Raw genomic sequence first — 15677 nt, 5'->3', positions numbered from 1 at the left:
CCATTGCCCGTGCTTTCATAAAATTATCAAACGGGCGAATGTATAGATATTAGAGTTAGACAATTTAGTACACTTTCTTTTCTTTAGAAAATTTTTTACCACTGGAACTTACAATTACGGTAAATACCTGCACTTTGTATAGCTGTTGATTGATCCACGTGTTTCAAGTACCCTCAATATCAAATTATATTATATAGAGAAGCGGTTGATACGAGAAAATGCGGGAATACATTTGATCATTCCGGCTTATACAAAATTAAGTATGAGAAAAAAAAACATGATAATTTTCGCTAATACACAGAAGTGAGCAAATACAACATAATATATAAATAAACCGCTCACTTTTTTTAAGTTAGCTAGGGCATTCAAGAATGTATGGCGGTCTGCAATACTTGCTGCTGGTGCGTATAAGCGATTCCACTCGTCGTATGTGCGTGGTACGTAGGTAAGAATTAGAAAATGAAATAGTCCGACAATGCTGAACATCGACTTTATAAATGCGATCTATTCTGTGTCAAGTTTATTGCGGGGAAGGATTAGCAGCTTGTGCAAATCAGGGTGATAGTATAACATGAAAACAATTTAAACAAGATAATTTACTTCGCAAATTACGCATTTTTGTGCAGATACGAGCCGGGGTACGGAAGCGGGGGTACGCGCCAGGCCGGGGGTAGGCGCCAAAGAATGCTCATGCACTGAAAGGCAATGCCCAAGCACAATGCCTATATGCGTCATGCTGAGTTACCTAACACAGTGATGACTGCGTTGAACAACGCCGCCAGCCTCATACAGGAGGATAACGCAGACATAACCCAACGATTTCAAATCTGCTAGACACATGCAAAGACTGTACGTCCACATAACATGGGAAGAGCGACTAAATATAGTGCGAGAGACGTCCGCTGAACGAGTTCAACACATCGCTGGGATACTCATATCCTGGCAGTGGATGTCCACAGGATATCCACGGATGTCCTTAGGATATCGAATGTCCTTATTATCGACGAGTGCAGCGAACATTTGTCTAGAAATGCGAAGCAGTGCAACATAAATATATAATCACACAGCAAAGGGCAACTTGGAACGTCGCGTGCACACTTGCTCGTAAACATGAAGCAGGGCAGAATCGATATGCGCGTTGATGAGAAAGCAGCAGAACCGGACCTCGTCATGTACAGTTGATAAAAATTTAGTGACGTTTCACTTCGCGAACGCGGGTGAGGCGCAAGTGTGTGGGTGCGATAGCGCACATTAAGCTATTGGCTCTCGGTGCGCCTCCACTGTCCCGATCGCAAATCGCTTTTCAGATAGGGCGCGCGCGGCCGTGCCATAAGCAGCAACCGCCAAAGTAAAAGCCACCCCCCCACCCGCTTTCTCCCTGCTTTCCTCCCCTTGCGCGCGCAAGATTGCACCAACATCATCGGCTCACCGTCGTGCGATTTCACTAGCACATACAGCATACGGCGCGATCACGAGACAAACCCGGTGCGGCCATTCCGGGCACAGCACCCGTAGCAACTGTCAGGGGTCAACTCAGCGCGCCTCCGCCTACCCTCCTCCTCCACGAAACTTTGCCTCTTTTCTCCTTCCCCGCTTCGCTCAACGCCACCTAGCCTTTTCTCTAGGTGGCGTCGGTCTCCCGCGCGCTTTAGCGCTCTCCTTCGTACATAGCTGGAAAGCTTTAATTTTTCCGGTGGGGGTGGGGGCGGGGGGATTGAACAGCTTTCTGAACCCTGCCCATGCATATATATATATATATATATATATATATATATATATATATATATATATATATATATATATATATATATATATCCTTTAACAAAAATTATACTGGAAACTTCGTGTGACCTAGAAAGATTGTTCACTGAAGCGACGAGCTTATATGAGTATTTGCAAGACCTCAGACTGCAGGAGACACTTCAGTTGTACAGCCCGAGTCCCCTCGTAGCACCAAGAGAGTGCATGGCATCTCTCGGATGAGCCATGCGACAAGCGGGTTCAGTTAAACACGTTAGAAAGTTACATTTGTTTTGTGCGCATTAGGTCACACAGATGCACATTAATAAAAAATGCCATGTAACGCCTTGTAAATGTTTTAATACAAAAGGTACAATCAAGAAATATAAAAATTAAACGATATATAACAATTTCTGAACACAACTTATGACGAAATATTAGCATAAGTATAATGTATTAAATGTAATTCCATAACGCAATAGTTTCATTACTTGTCAAACCATGCCTTATGCCACTGGTTTCGTTTATTTTCCGGGGGCAGAATAAAGGATTATAGAGTAAAAAGCATCAGGTGCCTAAATAAATAAACATGTTAACAAATAAATAAATAAGACAGCGATATCTCAAAAGCGCGAAAGGACTCGATAGCAAATATAGGAACAGCGTGGATTGTGTTATTGAGCGGCAAATGCAGCATATGACGAATACAAATTAATAAGGAAAATGCACAGCATGGACTGGGGAGTTTTACAAATAGCGCAACCACACGTATTTTCTTTACCCAAATGGTCTCACTCTGCTTGCGCTGTTATGTACCCCATTTTCGTCCTGTTGTATATAACCTTTTGCGTTGTTTTCTAAGCCAGGTGGTTTGCTTTGACTTGTAAGTTGGTGCCTTTCTCTCTCCTATTAAAAACATCGATTCGTTGTCTCATGCGATGATTTCACCATCATTGAAAAAAATGTTCGTTCGGGCACTTGATCGGGAAATGAAGTCGTCGGCAACCTTATTCAAATTGATTGATCTTGTTCTTTGTGGGCGTGCAAAATTGCCAGATGGTTCAAACGGGCTTGTCCGGTCGTCGACCGCAAGTACATTTTCAGTCGCCGAAGGCAAGAAAAGGACCTCTCGGATGTGGTCGACGAGAGCGATATGGCCAACGCAATTTTTTTTTTTTAGCTTGGCTATTTCCGGCAGAATGTTTCGCAGGTGTACGCCCTTGCTCCCCATAAACATGTGCACGACGTCCTCGAATGTGTGCAATGATGCCGACCTTTGCTGGCTTAAAATGCCAATCAGCATATCTCTGTGCAAAATCAGGCGTCCTGGTTCAAGGTCGTCCCCGTAGAACTTCCATATGGCAAGCTGCTCAATGTGGGACTTATGCTGCCACATATCAGATGGACACCTGGTGTTTACGAAGACAGCACTGTGTCAAGTACTTCATAGAACCTCTGGCGGTACATGTCCCTCGCTGATGGAAACACGTGTGGTGAGGAACCTTCTTGATAGCGGCGTGGAGTCTTCTTTTGCCTAGCAGCTAGAACACACGGGTCCTTAACTCCTACTTTTCCTGCCTCTGCCATACATACGCGGGTCACGCGCTTTATTTTGGAGTTAATCTGCACCGAGTTCAAGCTTGGGCCATCCGAGACGGCTGGTCCCTTCACGTGCGCTGCGTCCTCGCGCGCCTAGTGTTACGTTTCCGCTGGTGCTTATACGGTGGACCAATGCCTCCTCTTAGAAGAGGCATTGGAGGAGGCATTGGGTGGACAATACACTTCCTTTTCAGCGTCAGACGGGTTCTGGCGAAGTAACGATAAGCGAGGTATCCACTGTTGGTTTTGTCGTTGGTGCTCATGCTGTGTTAGTAGCCGGTGCACATTGCAACGTCCGAAGCCGCGGTAGAAGCGAGCTCGACGCCTGTTTTCTATTTCTGCTTTTATTGCGACAATTGTATTGACACTCCAGGCAAATTTTCGCTGTCGCCGTCGCCGTCGCCGTGATATTCCGTATAAAGCCCATAAGTCATATGACTGAGCGACCCATACACTGTGGGTGCGAGAAAAAGCGCGTAACACTGAGCCGAAACGCATTGCGGCTTGATCGATATTATCTTCCCACGCGATCAATATTCGGGTTAGTTGGAGGTCACGTGATCAAATGCGCGCATGGGGAGGAGAGCACGCAGCTTCTCATCTAGCCCTGCCGCAGCTGCGAATGGCTGTACGCTTACGCGGCCCGCGTACCGTATCCAATTGTTCGTAATCATTGAGGGCTGCAATGATCAAGGACGAGCAGGGATGGCTGCTAACTTCATGCGCGCTGTCTTCCTTCTTAGGCTGTTTTTGCCAAGTGTTGCAGATTGCATAGCCTAAGTTAAGATACAGGGGTAATTGGAGACCGCTGACAGAGGCCGTTCTGTCGTGGACATAAAAATATGCAATGATGATGATGAATCTGATCTGGCTGTACGAACCGTTAGTCCCCGCTGCCGGCCTTCTTCATAACGCCAGCGTTGTGATAGCGACTGCTCGTGGTCATCCAGCGAGATATTTACAGGCTTACATGGTCGGTGCATTGCACGATGTTTGTTATTTGAATTAGTTAGTAAATAGTAAATGTTACAATTCATATAGGCGATATAACCAACGTACAGACTCGTGTGAGGGCCGCACTTTCTTGTCGCAATTTTGACGAGCCTACATGGAACCGGGCTATTTTATCAAATTTTTCCAACTACGTGTATGAAATTCCGCCGTAAACCTCCGCGATCGCCTCCTCTCAACTTTAGAAGGCAGCGACATTTGCCCCTCATAGGCGGATGCACACGAGCATCCACCAATGGGCGCGCACTCTAGACTGACGTCATGAGCCGGACGGCCGGTGACCCCGCCGACAGAGGACATGGCAGCCCGCGCTTCGAGCTGGGCCGAGTCGCGTCAGCGGGACTATTACTTTAGTCGCGTTGGCAATCGGCTGCAGCGCTTCAGTGATCAGGGTGGGGCACCTCTCCTGTCTTCTTAAGTTGTAATCGACTTTTATGTATATATATATATATATATATATATATATATATATATATATATATATCGTTGCGACGCGCAACAGTACGCTGCGCGGGAAAATGCGCAGTGGAGCGCGATCGGAATTTGCGGTGAACGCGATTGCTTCTCGGTTGGATATTTAAAGGGTCCCTAAACCACCTCAGATATTTTTTGAACATTTCAAGTATACAAGCGCAATTGAGTTCAGAATGCCGTCACGATCAACGATACCAAACGTTGCAGCGCTACGCGCCGCGGGCGCGCCACAAAAAAAATGTGGTTGATCCCTCTTATATAGGAATCGGTATAGAACACGAAAGTGAAACGTGTCTTCACAGAAGTAGTGTAATGTTTATTGCACATTGATATATAATGTCTATTGGTGTTTTGTGGCTAAAGCGCTCTTAGGCGTTGATGCACCCACGCTGACGCCTGGTGGCACGTCTTCTCCATCACGACTACCAACGTCGATGACCATGAGCAACCGTCGTGCATATGGAAGCTGCACTACGCTGCACACGCTAGCACAACGCGAAAGACGAAGCACGTAACTGACACACTAATACAACGCGCAAGACAAAGCACGTAACTGAATCGTCACCGAGTCAAATCAGCGCGTACAGCGCGTCGTAATTGCAGCCTCCGCGATCAACTTCAGAAACATTTTCAGAGCTAATTGCGGAGGCCACGCTCCGCTGTGCTGAGTACGGTGAACGCCACCTGGCGTTGGTAGTGCTTCTTGATGCCAGCGTCCCTTCGAATGCTGGCATCGAGGCGTCGTAGTGCTGAGACCACCGAAGCGTTCACTGTCGGTGCGCGTTAGTGTCATAATGCAGTACTTCTCTTTTCTGCTCGTAGGCGGCGGCACCGCCCCGAGCAAGAGCGCGGGTACACGGAGGAGTGTTAGATATATAAGGCGCGTCTGTGTAGCTCTCTGCAAATGCGTTTGTGGCGCAATGGGTTAAACGCTCGGCGATCTATCGTCGCGGACCGAGAGGTCGTGGGTTCGATTTCCAGATTTTGCATGTTTGTGGAACTTTTTCTTCTGGTTTCTTTCTTTGTATTATGTTCGTGTACATTGTAAGCTGACGTATTTCCGTGACGGAAATACGTCAGTGAAGTCTTGGTGGACCCCGGCATAAAACACTTTCGTGTTAAAAAAAAAAAGAAAAAAAAACAACAACAACAACAACAACGCCGTTCTTCTCTCCTGGCCTTTCCGGTAGCCCCAGCGGTCGTCACGGTGTCACCAGGGTGCATCTGGTGATGTCAACCGGGTCGATGATGTCGATTGGTCGAGCAAGAACCTACGACTTCCGGTTAGTCTGCTAGCAGGTACGCGCGCTCCCTGCTCTTCCTCGCCGTGTTGCTCGCCTCTGCGCGCTTGCGAATCGGTAATTACAGCCCGCAACGCAAGTGCCAAATCGCTCGCGTTCCAACACAGTCATGCTTAACGGTCTGATTGGCTGCGCGAACAGAGTGCGACAGTCAGTCGCAGAGGAAAGTCCGCTGTCACAAGCCACGTGGACGGGCCTTAGCCGCATTCCTCATTTAGCTTGATTTCATGAGAGCGGACTGCTGCTGTTACTCTAGTTGCTTTATCACATGACTCTGCCAAAGGGGTCAATGAAGTCTGCAGGTCTTTTTCAGTGTCAAAAAAGCCCGCAAAGCAATTTCTAGCGAGTTGAACATACAGCAACATATTCATTCTCTAGACATAGGCTATCCATATCATTAGAAATAATCGTTAGCTGGCTACCTCTTTCTCTTTAAAAATATAATAATCTTTGTCCTGTGTAAACATTGAAATATAATGTGTCTGTGCATGGTGTTCACACTGGAAATTAATATAACACGTTGAAGTGAAAAACTACGGATGAGGTAGCCGCCGTTGGTGCTTCTAATGCACTTGTTTTCCTATTGTCAGCATTTTCAGAAATAAAGCGAAAGTATGAATAAAAGCCGTGCACATCCGCGTCAACAATGATGCAACAATTTGCTTTTAGCCACATTAAAACTTTAAGGGAAAAGGTAGAGGCAACTTAAAAGAAACCATAAATGATTTGGGCAACAGGTCTCTGGTAATGACATTTTAGGAGCGGGTAGGGTGGGGCTTCGGCATCGCCGGGGGGGGGGGGGGGGGGGGGGGGGCATGCCCTCCCCCCTCGTAAAGCTCCGGAGGGGGCTCTAACCCCGGAGCCCCCCCGTAGTCGGCGCCTATGCTTTCGTATTTTCCCGACCGCTATCCTTACTGTGCAAGAACCGAGAGAAACCAGAAGCACCAACCAATCTTAAAATTATCTGTATTCGTATTTTCCCCGGCACGATTCTCTTCTACTCCAGCCGCCTTCCTCCTCCGCTTCCTTCGCGGCTTCACACTACCCCTCGACGACCCTCAGTGCGCCAAGCCAATTACGCTTGCGCGTAGTAACTAGTACTTCGAGAGACGACTTCGAGAGTGTGCGCGATAGGTCAGCCATCTTGCATTTATGTTGAACGAGACATTTCCAAATTAAAACATGTTCGAATTCATGGTTTACTGTCCTTGAAAATTGTTGCATTTTACAAACACCAACAAAAGCTCCACCGATTCCCCCGGGGCATGGAAAAGACAAGTTTTCCTCTTCTTTCTTATTCTGCTAGGTGTGCTCCTCTTATTCCCTTATAACTTTTTGAGAACTTTATAAACTTTATATCGACAATGCTTATCAGTTCAGATCACTTTCCCAAGCATACTTCGACTAAAATACTGACCACCCCATAATAGTGATGTAGCATGAGACTTATCATGGCCACCTTGCACATAAAAGCAGTAAACAACGAATAAACTCAAGCATATGAATTTATTACATGAAACTTTCCATCTGCCAATTCCTTTGGTCGACTTTATTCTCACAAATGTGGAACTGACATCAGAGATAAATAGCAAGCTTGAAGCGCTGCATAAAAAAGTAGCCCACTTCACAATTTATTATTCATAGTGTAACTCAAAAAAGCATTCCTCATTTAGCTTCATTTCATGAGAGCAGACTGCTGCTGTTACTCTATTTGCTTTATCACAGGTTTTATCACAAAAGTTTCAGAACGCCACCATAGTGTAAATGAAAAAACAAAGAACATCCCTCATTCAGTTTCTCTTCGTGAGAGCAAACTACTGTTACTCCAGTTGCTGTATCACAGTTTTTATCACGGAAGTTTCAGAACTCTATACCAAATTAAATTATTCATTTTTATGACTAGTTAACAAATTCATACTAGAGTCAGTGTTTTGGTGAACCAATATTTCTTCCTTTACTCCACACCTCACATTTCACCACACAATCAGCTTCAGGACTGTTGAGATTGCATCTATCACAAGCCGCGAAGAATTTGCTTACGGAGAGGTGCCTCGAGGTGTGGCTGCCTTTTGCAAGTTTATCCTCTGTGGTTTTTGTTTATTGTTTACTGCACTCTGTATCCACTGTCGTCATTCTAGATTATCCAAAATACTTCAGCATATACTTAATGCCATTTGTACCAAGTAAAATGTTTGTAGAAACATTGGCACATGACTTTGTGCTAAATATGGCACATCAGTGTGGTTGTCTGTTCTGTGCCGTGGCTGTTGCAATAGAGGAAACATTCTTTCTCCTAAAAAACAAAACAAAAATGGTTTCATTTGTGATGCCGAAGTACATGGCGCCTCATGTCAGCACTGCGTGCGGAAGCATAGCTGCATTCATTGCACTGGTATGGCTTTTCGCCTGTGTGGATTCTCTTGTGAACTTCCAGGTCACACTTCTGGACTGAGGAGTAAGAGCAAAGGTCACACTTGAAGTGCTTCACACCAGTGTGCACCGACATGTGACGCCTGTAGTCGCTACCCTGTGCAAATGCGGATGAGCACAAAAAACACTTAAATGGCTTCTCGCCCGTGTGCCTCCGCATATGCCGTGTTAACTGGTAATTGGTAGTCGCAGTGTATGAACACAAAGCACAGTGAAATTGCTTATGTGAACACCAATGCGTGTCCTGCACTGATAGAGATGCTAATGGGCTCGTAAAGGCGAGGTCAGGTTGTCCAGCTTCACTCATTTCCGCTCCAACAATGTCGCTGGCAGCACCAGAGCTTGAATGAGACAGAATTCCAGAGCCCTGAAGACTTCGTGACCCCATAGCTGCAGTAGAAGTCAGAAAACCACGTCTCATTCCTTAAAACTTTCACTTTTTTGTAGAAGCATGCAAGTTCAGAGAAATTTAACACGAGAATCTTAGATTATGTTTGAGTGGTAGATTACTGTCTGAAGCTGCTGGCAGCTGGAGCTATTGGTAACAAAAAGTGATGTAGAAGCAAATGACAGGTGCAGAAGGCACCTCTGAATCTTCAAAAGTGACTTTCAGTGACACTGGAGAGTATAATGCCTGGTGTGTTTATGAGGTAGGAATATGTCAGCAATTCTCCTAGAAACATCTGTAGATCTCAAACAAAAACAATTCAAACCTGCCACTATATAAAGAACACAAGGTGTAGCGCAATGCCATCCACTTAGGGATAAAATTCAAACAATGGGTTGCTTTTTTCCCCGAATAAGTCGGGTATACCCACCAAAGCAAATATTCTTCCAATACAGCAACCTACTACTGTACCTCCAGTAAAGGTTTCATTTTAAGTGTCCCTTTTTAAAAAAGCCCCTGCAACACACACTGAGCTTTGGTATTCTGATTTTTGTTAATACAACAGTGGACAGGCTTAGTTTTCAACAGTAGCTTTAACAATAATAGTTCAATAATAATGCAATGCTGTGACCTTCAGTGCCACCATATGGGCCTGCAACGACTCTTAAAAATACTGAGGACACTAATCAATGGTATAAAGTAGGGGTGTGTGAATACTCGATTTCGAATCAAATAGTGAACGTCCGAAAACGATTCGTGAATAGAGTACCTACTATTCGCCGCGCGGTTTTACAAATTATTCGGTACATTCGATGAAAGACTCAGCCGCGTTCGTTGCCTTGACACGAGCAGCGTTCCCCCGGTGTGCAATCTCTATCGTTACTACACTCGTCCAGGACAACGGGGCCGATCGAAACACAACGCGCACAGAGGGAGCACAAGCAGCGTGCATATAAAGCACGAAAGCATGTGTGAAGATCGGGCCGATTAACCACTGGAAGGCACGTGGTCCGTGTTCACGCACGCAAATATTTCGCGCAGATCGGAGCTATCTGCGCGCATGCGAGCTTAAGCACCCAGACGAACTTGCCACGCATGCTCGATGTCGTTGCTGGTTGGTCACCTTGGACCTGAACACCACTTAATTCAATGGCCATCTAACCCGTACGCATGATTTCGCGACAAACACTGATGAGCCACCCACATGAACATATTAGCGAAAAGCTGTCCACGACAGCTTGCGGCCCGTTACATCGGCCAGCACGAATTTTTGTCACGGTCCAGCCGCTGGCCACATGTCTAGCCCGTTGGGCCTAATTCGAGCAGTGTAGTCGGGTGTCAGCGTGTCGGGGACTGAAGTTACGGTTTCGTACCGAATCAACGCACATCTGTTCGCAGCGGTCGCACGACGCACAGAAAGCCGACAAACCGCCTCGCCAACGAAAGCGAGTTTACGGGATGACCGTTAATTGCTCCCGGCCGCCATCTTTGCTGAAACGCCGTTTGTAGGCGCACATCGGCCTCTTTTCGCAGCTTCGAGCTACCCATCACAAGACTAGCTTTCGATGCTCGAAAGTGTCATGCGGCTGGTGCGCCTACCACCCAGCTGCAGACACATTTACACGGCCAGACAGAAGGTAGACGCAAACGGAAAGGGAGGAGAGGGAGAATCGCGCGACCTTGCTGTGGGCCTTCCGATTTGAGAACCCACGGCAGGCGGCAATCAATGCCAATCCTGAAGGTGAAAAGGTGCTGACCGCGGTAGACCTGCACTGTGCTAATCACCGCATGGAGCGGTGCCAAGTCACGTGACGCGCGGCCCCCGCTTTTCTCAATAGCGCAGATTGGCCTTAACGAGCTGACGATAATGCACAGAAACCACCTGCCATAAGGATGGATAGACCCTTCTGTTTTAAGTGGAAAGCAAAACTTTCTAAACAATAGAAAATTGCCATTAAGCCCAGTATGGCCCACTATTAAACTTAAAACCTCATTGGTATTCAGGACAACATAAAATCTCTATTTCTTCAGCTTCAAAGGAAAAACAAAAAGCACTTCGTTCTATTTGACACATTCTATTGATAAAAAAAATATTTTCCAGACCTTACACAAACCGAGTTATCAGTGCTGACATACAAATTTTGTGTTCCCTTTAAGTAGACCACACCATACACCTCAAATCTTAAGTACTTCAGCTACTGATAGCTAGCAACAATCTTGTTACATAATGTGAGTAGACTCCTAAGTGGGCAGCATGTGTTTATCGGTTGCACAAAATTTGTAAGCATGAAACTTGGTGTTAAATTGTCTGATATTCGATTCAATATACGGCTTTTTTTTTCTTGATTTGATTCGAAATCTAACGTTCTGTACTCACACACCCCTAGTATAAAGTCTTGTTTTTGTTTTCTTCAAGCTCTTGAGATTGTTTCATGAATATAAAATAAAGGCTTTTACAAAACCATTTACTAGGGGCTACCATAAGAGCACAACCTACTCTTATACCTCGTGTTTTGCCTTACACATACATAATCCCTCGCATCAAGTGAGCTGATCAAAAGGCAATGATTACTTAACAAAAGTGACAACTGGAAAGCGTGACTGAAGCAGGAAACCTCCCTTTGCAGCCCTTGCAGTGTACATCCCAAGTCCAATCCTTTTATAGGCCTCAGATCAAAACAGTCACAGCCACACTTAACTTCTCCTTGCTTTCTAGTTACTGCCACTTTGGTAAATTCACTGTATGCCCTAGTCAAGAAAAATTACGACGTTACGTCAATAAATGAATTGATAGCATTTCATATATTTGTTTTCTGACACTTATCGGTTCATAGTCTTCATACAGCGTATGCATACTACAACACGTTTTTGTTTCTGTGGCATTAAAACCAGATATATAGCATATGCACGACATTAAAACTTGATAAAAGGGCCCTTAATAGCATGCTTTACCTCTGGACCAACTCCAATTTGTGAAACACAGAAAATGCTCATTCGACAGCCTCTCAAAGAATTCAATTGACATATATATTGCATTTGAGAGGAAGCGAAAAAATGTGAAAGCATGTGACAAACCATAAGACAGAAAACACTAACTCAACATCTGCACAAAGCTCTCATTCATCACTAACATATAGCACTATAGAGCAACACAAATAATATCACAGAATAACAATGGACACATAAGCAGACTAACAGCTGGAACTGATAAGGCAAATTTCATCAATGACATCAACTTTCATAGCACAAGACTCCACCTTTCCAACAAGCCCTTTAAATTAGAGCACTTCAGGTCTAGTAAGCATTGCAATTATTCTGCAACTATTTATCGATTCGCCTTTACCACATAACTGTTAAAAACCAAAAGATATGTTCCGATTTCCTAAGCAAACATCAACTGTGAAAGGCAATGTGAGCATTATGTTTTATCTCAAGCATACGGCTATACAATGTACCAAGTGATATGGAAAGATGAAATTCAACTTCATATGGTAACCCTCATTTTCCTACACCACACATGAACAATTTTTATGCTTCATCACAGGTCTTCAGCCCCATGACAACATAAAGTTATCAGTTTAGATTTACTTGTAGGATGTTTGATATTATGCAGATATGGCAAGCTATGCTCTTGAGCAGCCCAGTGGATCCTTTTTGTTTCTCCTGGGAGGGAATCTGAAAAAAATATATATTTTTTAATAACGGTGGAGGTGAGGTCTAAACCACGCTTTCATTGACTAATCTGCATAGAGTGTTAATGGAACAGCTGGAAACACTGTGGGTTTACCCCAAGTTGAGTATTCAAGTTGACAGTCTTTGTGAGGCCTCATTAGTCAGGAATCGTGATGAAGTGGGACCGATGCCAGCCAGAGTTACGTATTATATCAAAAACAACCTTTTCACCATCTTAATCTATAGTGAAGGGTAAAAAAGTGCTTGTTACATGGGGTTGAGCACAGTATGCATATGGTGTGACAATGCGTCAGATTAAGATTTCCATAATTCCCATTCAAAGTTTGTGCAGTTGTTTGGATGTACAGCAATTCATGATAAAGGCACTATTTCAAATTTCTTTCCCTTGCAAGGACTTGCACACTGTCAGCCAATCTGGTGATCTGTAGTGAGCATGAAAAGGTACTGATGCATACACAATGCTTATTTACACCCTTCTGATGCCCCTTTTACAGAAGAATAAAATTGGGTTGGAGTGCATATGGCAGGCATTGCCAAATCCTGACTGGGAGCTTACCACTGTCGTTGAAAAGAAAAGTGTACAATCATTGCATTCTACCGGTGCTAACATACGGGGCAGAAACTTGGAGGTTAACAAAGAAGCTCGAGAACAAGTTAAGGACCGCACAAAGAGCAATGGAACGAAAAATCTTAGGAGTAACGTTAAGAGACAGGAAGAGAGCGGTGTGGATCAGAGAACAAACGGGGGTAGACGATATTCTAGTTGACATTAAGCGGAAGAAATGGAGCTGGGCAGGCCATGTAATACGTAGGATGGATAACCGGTGGACCATTAGGGTTACAGAATGGATACCAAGAGAAGGGAAGCGCAGTCGAGGACGACAGAAAGTCAGGTGGGATGATGAGGTTAGGAAATTCGCAGGCGCAAGTTGGAATACGCTAGCGCAAGACAGGGGTAATTGGAGATCGCAGGGAGAGGCCTTCGTCCTGCAGTGGACATAAATATAGGCTGATGATGATGATGATGATGATGATGCCCCTTGAGTATCCTTTCAAAGTATCTGGCTTTTCCGATGTACAGTATTGCTTTTTCGGTAAAATACCTTACAAGGCCCCTATTGATGACACATTGAGTAAGGGGGACACAGAACAAAGTACACACTGAAAAGTGGCAAACTGGCAACAGTATACAAGTAAAAAAAAACAACACCAGCCAGGTGCACAGCCTAAAAATTGCAGAAACATTAACAACATGCAGCTGTGTATTCAAACAATAAAAACAACTCAATAAGTTTGTAGACAAATGTACTATAGTACAAGGCAAGAAGTAAAAGAAAACTAAACAGTGAGTATGACAACATGGGTTAGCTAGGGATAAGCGAGTTCAGCAAGTGCCGGAGTTTTTCACAATCAGTTCCCACAACTATTTTATCGGGGAGGCTGTTCCAGAGACGAATGTTGAACCCAAATATAACAAACTTGGTTAAAGCAAATTATTCTCTACATTCAACATGCACTGAAATACTTGCTGACCGAAATATATTTTTTATTCGTTAGGTACATTTCACCTGAGGGAATTACAGTAGGGAGGTTACAGAAAACAACATTCAGTCTGCACCAAGTCAGACAGTGCATCGTATCGAAGTGGTACAGATCTATTCATGTAATTATTCATGTAAACTACCTAACAAATGGGACATTGAATATATCGAACTCGGTGCTCAAGCCCTTAAATGCGAGCCGCCACACCCACAGGACACACTGTCTGTAGTTGATGTGCTGCCCTGGTTAGGTGCCAATATTGAGGAAAGCGGACTAGAGCATGTTTAAACAATCTCGCACATCGAGAACGCCATCCTGATACTGATCAATACTTTATGGCAGAGCCAGAAATTACTGCCAAATACGCATAGTTTTGTATAGATTCCTTTGTTTTATTTCTCCACTGGAGATAATAGCTCCATATATAACAAACACATCACATTCATTTAAGTTTTCGTAGATAGATATTGGAAAAATCAAATTACGTGATATATCAAACTGTTTTAAACAGGTAAGGTTGCTCATTATAACGAAGTTGGACTGTACCTGCAATTGTACTGCAGACAGGGGTAGCATACAAGTGCAAGAGAATTTATCATGTGTGAGACCATCCTTGGTCTTCATGAGGACATGCTGAGGTTTTGGGAGGATACATGAGCTACATGCATAGCACACAAATGCGCAACACATGCACAACACATGCAAGAGTCTCACTGATACCGGGAACTTGGCGAACCACTCGCCGTATCAAAATCGAAATTCCAGGCCTAGAAGAGCATGCTGAACGAGCCAGTTGATGTGGCGTCTGTCCCATTTCATCCAACATTTTAAGTCATATGTAAGCAATCAGTGCAAAGCTAAAAAATCAGCCATTTGAAGAAAATCTACGCAATACAGCATTCAAAGTAATACCAGGCACGATCAAAACAGTGCTCAAAATTGGGAACAATAAAGAAATACAGCTGTCAGCAATATTGACACTTGCTTGAAGACTGCAATGTCTGCAAAAGAACATCAACAAAATAGAGACACTAAAAAAAATGAGCAGTGAACTCTAGAAACTTGACAATATGTATAATTGTTTTAACTAAACTTAGAAATCGGCATATATGCATACATCAGCAAACATGCAGGAACCCTGATGCAAATTGAAGACGAACAATTGTTTTATCAAGCCCTTTGCTTTTGTATACTTGAGCATGCCTTACCTTGAGGCACCATGGAATTTGCTAGGTCAACCACTTTACAGAAGCAGCAGCCTATGTACTAGGACAATTCATAAAGTAATGCCTCCAAGCCCACCACTTTGCCAATAGTACTGGAAACATTTTGAACTCTTTATCATTAATGCACTGATGTTTAAGCTATACAATGTCACTTGCCTCACCTTCCCATCTTTTCTCGTTCCAGAGTAATTGAGCAATCCATGGCATCCAGTGGTGACGTCCAATTGAAACACCGGGCTGCAATTGAATTTCTGATTGCGGAAGGTTGTGCGC

The 15677-nt window shown here is 44.3% G+C and overlaps 1 long non-coding RNA gene across 1 annotated transcript in view; it reads right to left on the bottom strand.

Annotated features, from left to right (window-relative positions):
• The window catches only part of LOC125940932 (uncharacterized), a 77354-nt gene extending 65442 nt beyond the window's left edge, over positions 1-11912 (bottom strand). Inside the window, exon 1 of the long non-coding RNA XR_007464091.1 lies at positions 11643-11912. This is a non-coding gene — a long non-coding RNA (uncharacterized LOC125940932). The remainder of the gene's footprint in view (positions 1-11642) is intronic.
• Positions 11913-15677: the final 3765 nt, after the last annotated feature.

The sequence above is a fragment of the Dermacentor silvarum genome, chromosome 10 (assembly GCF_013339745.2).
Source record: "Dermacentor silvarum isolate Dsil-2018 chromosome 10, BIME_Dsil_1.4, whole genome shotgun sequence".
NCBI classification, from domain to species: Eukaryota; Metazoa; Arthropoda; class Arachnida; order Ixodida; family Ixodidae; genus Dermacentor; species Dermacentor silvarum.
The sequence above is the reverse complement of the archived record's forward strand: the minus strand, read 5'-3'. Positions and strand labels throughout refer to the sequence as shown.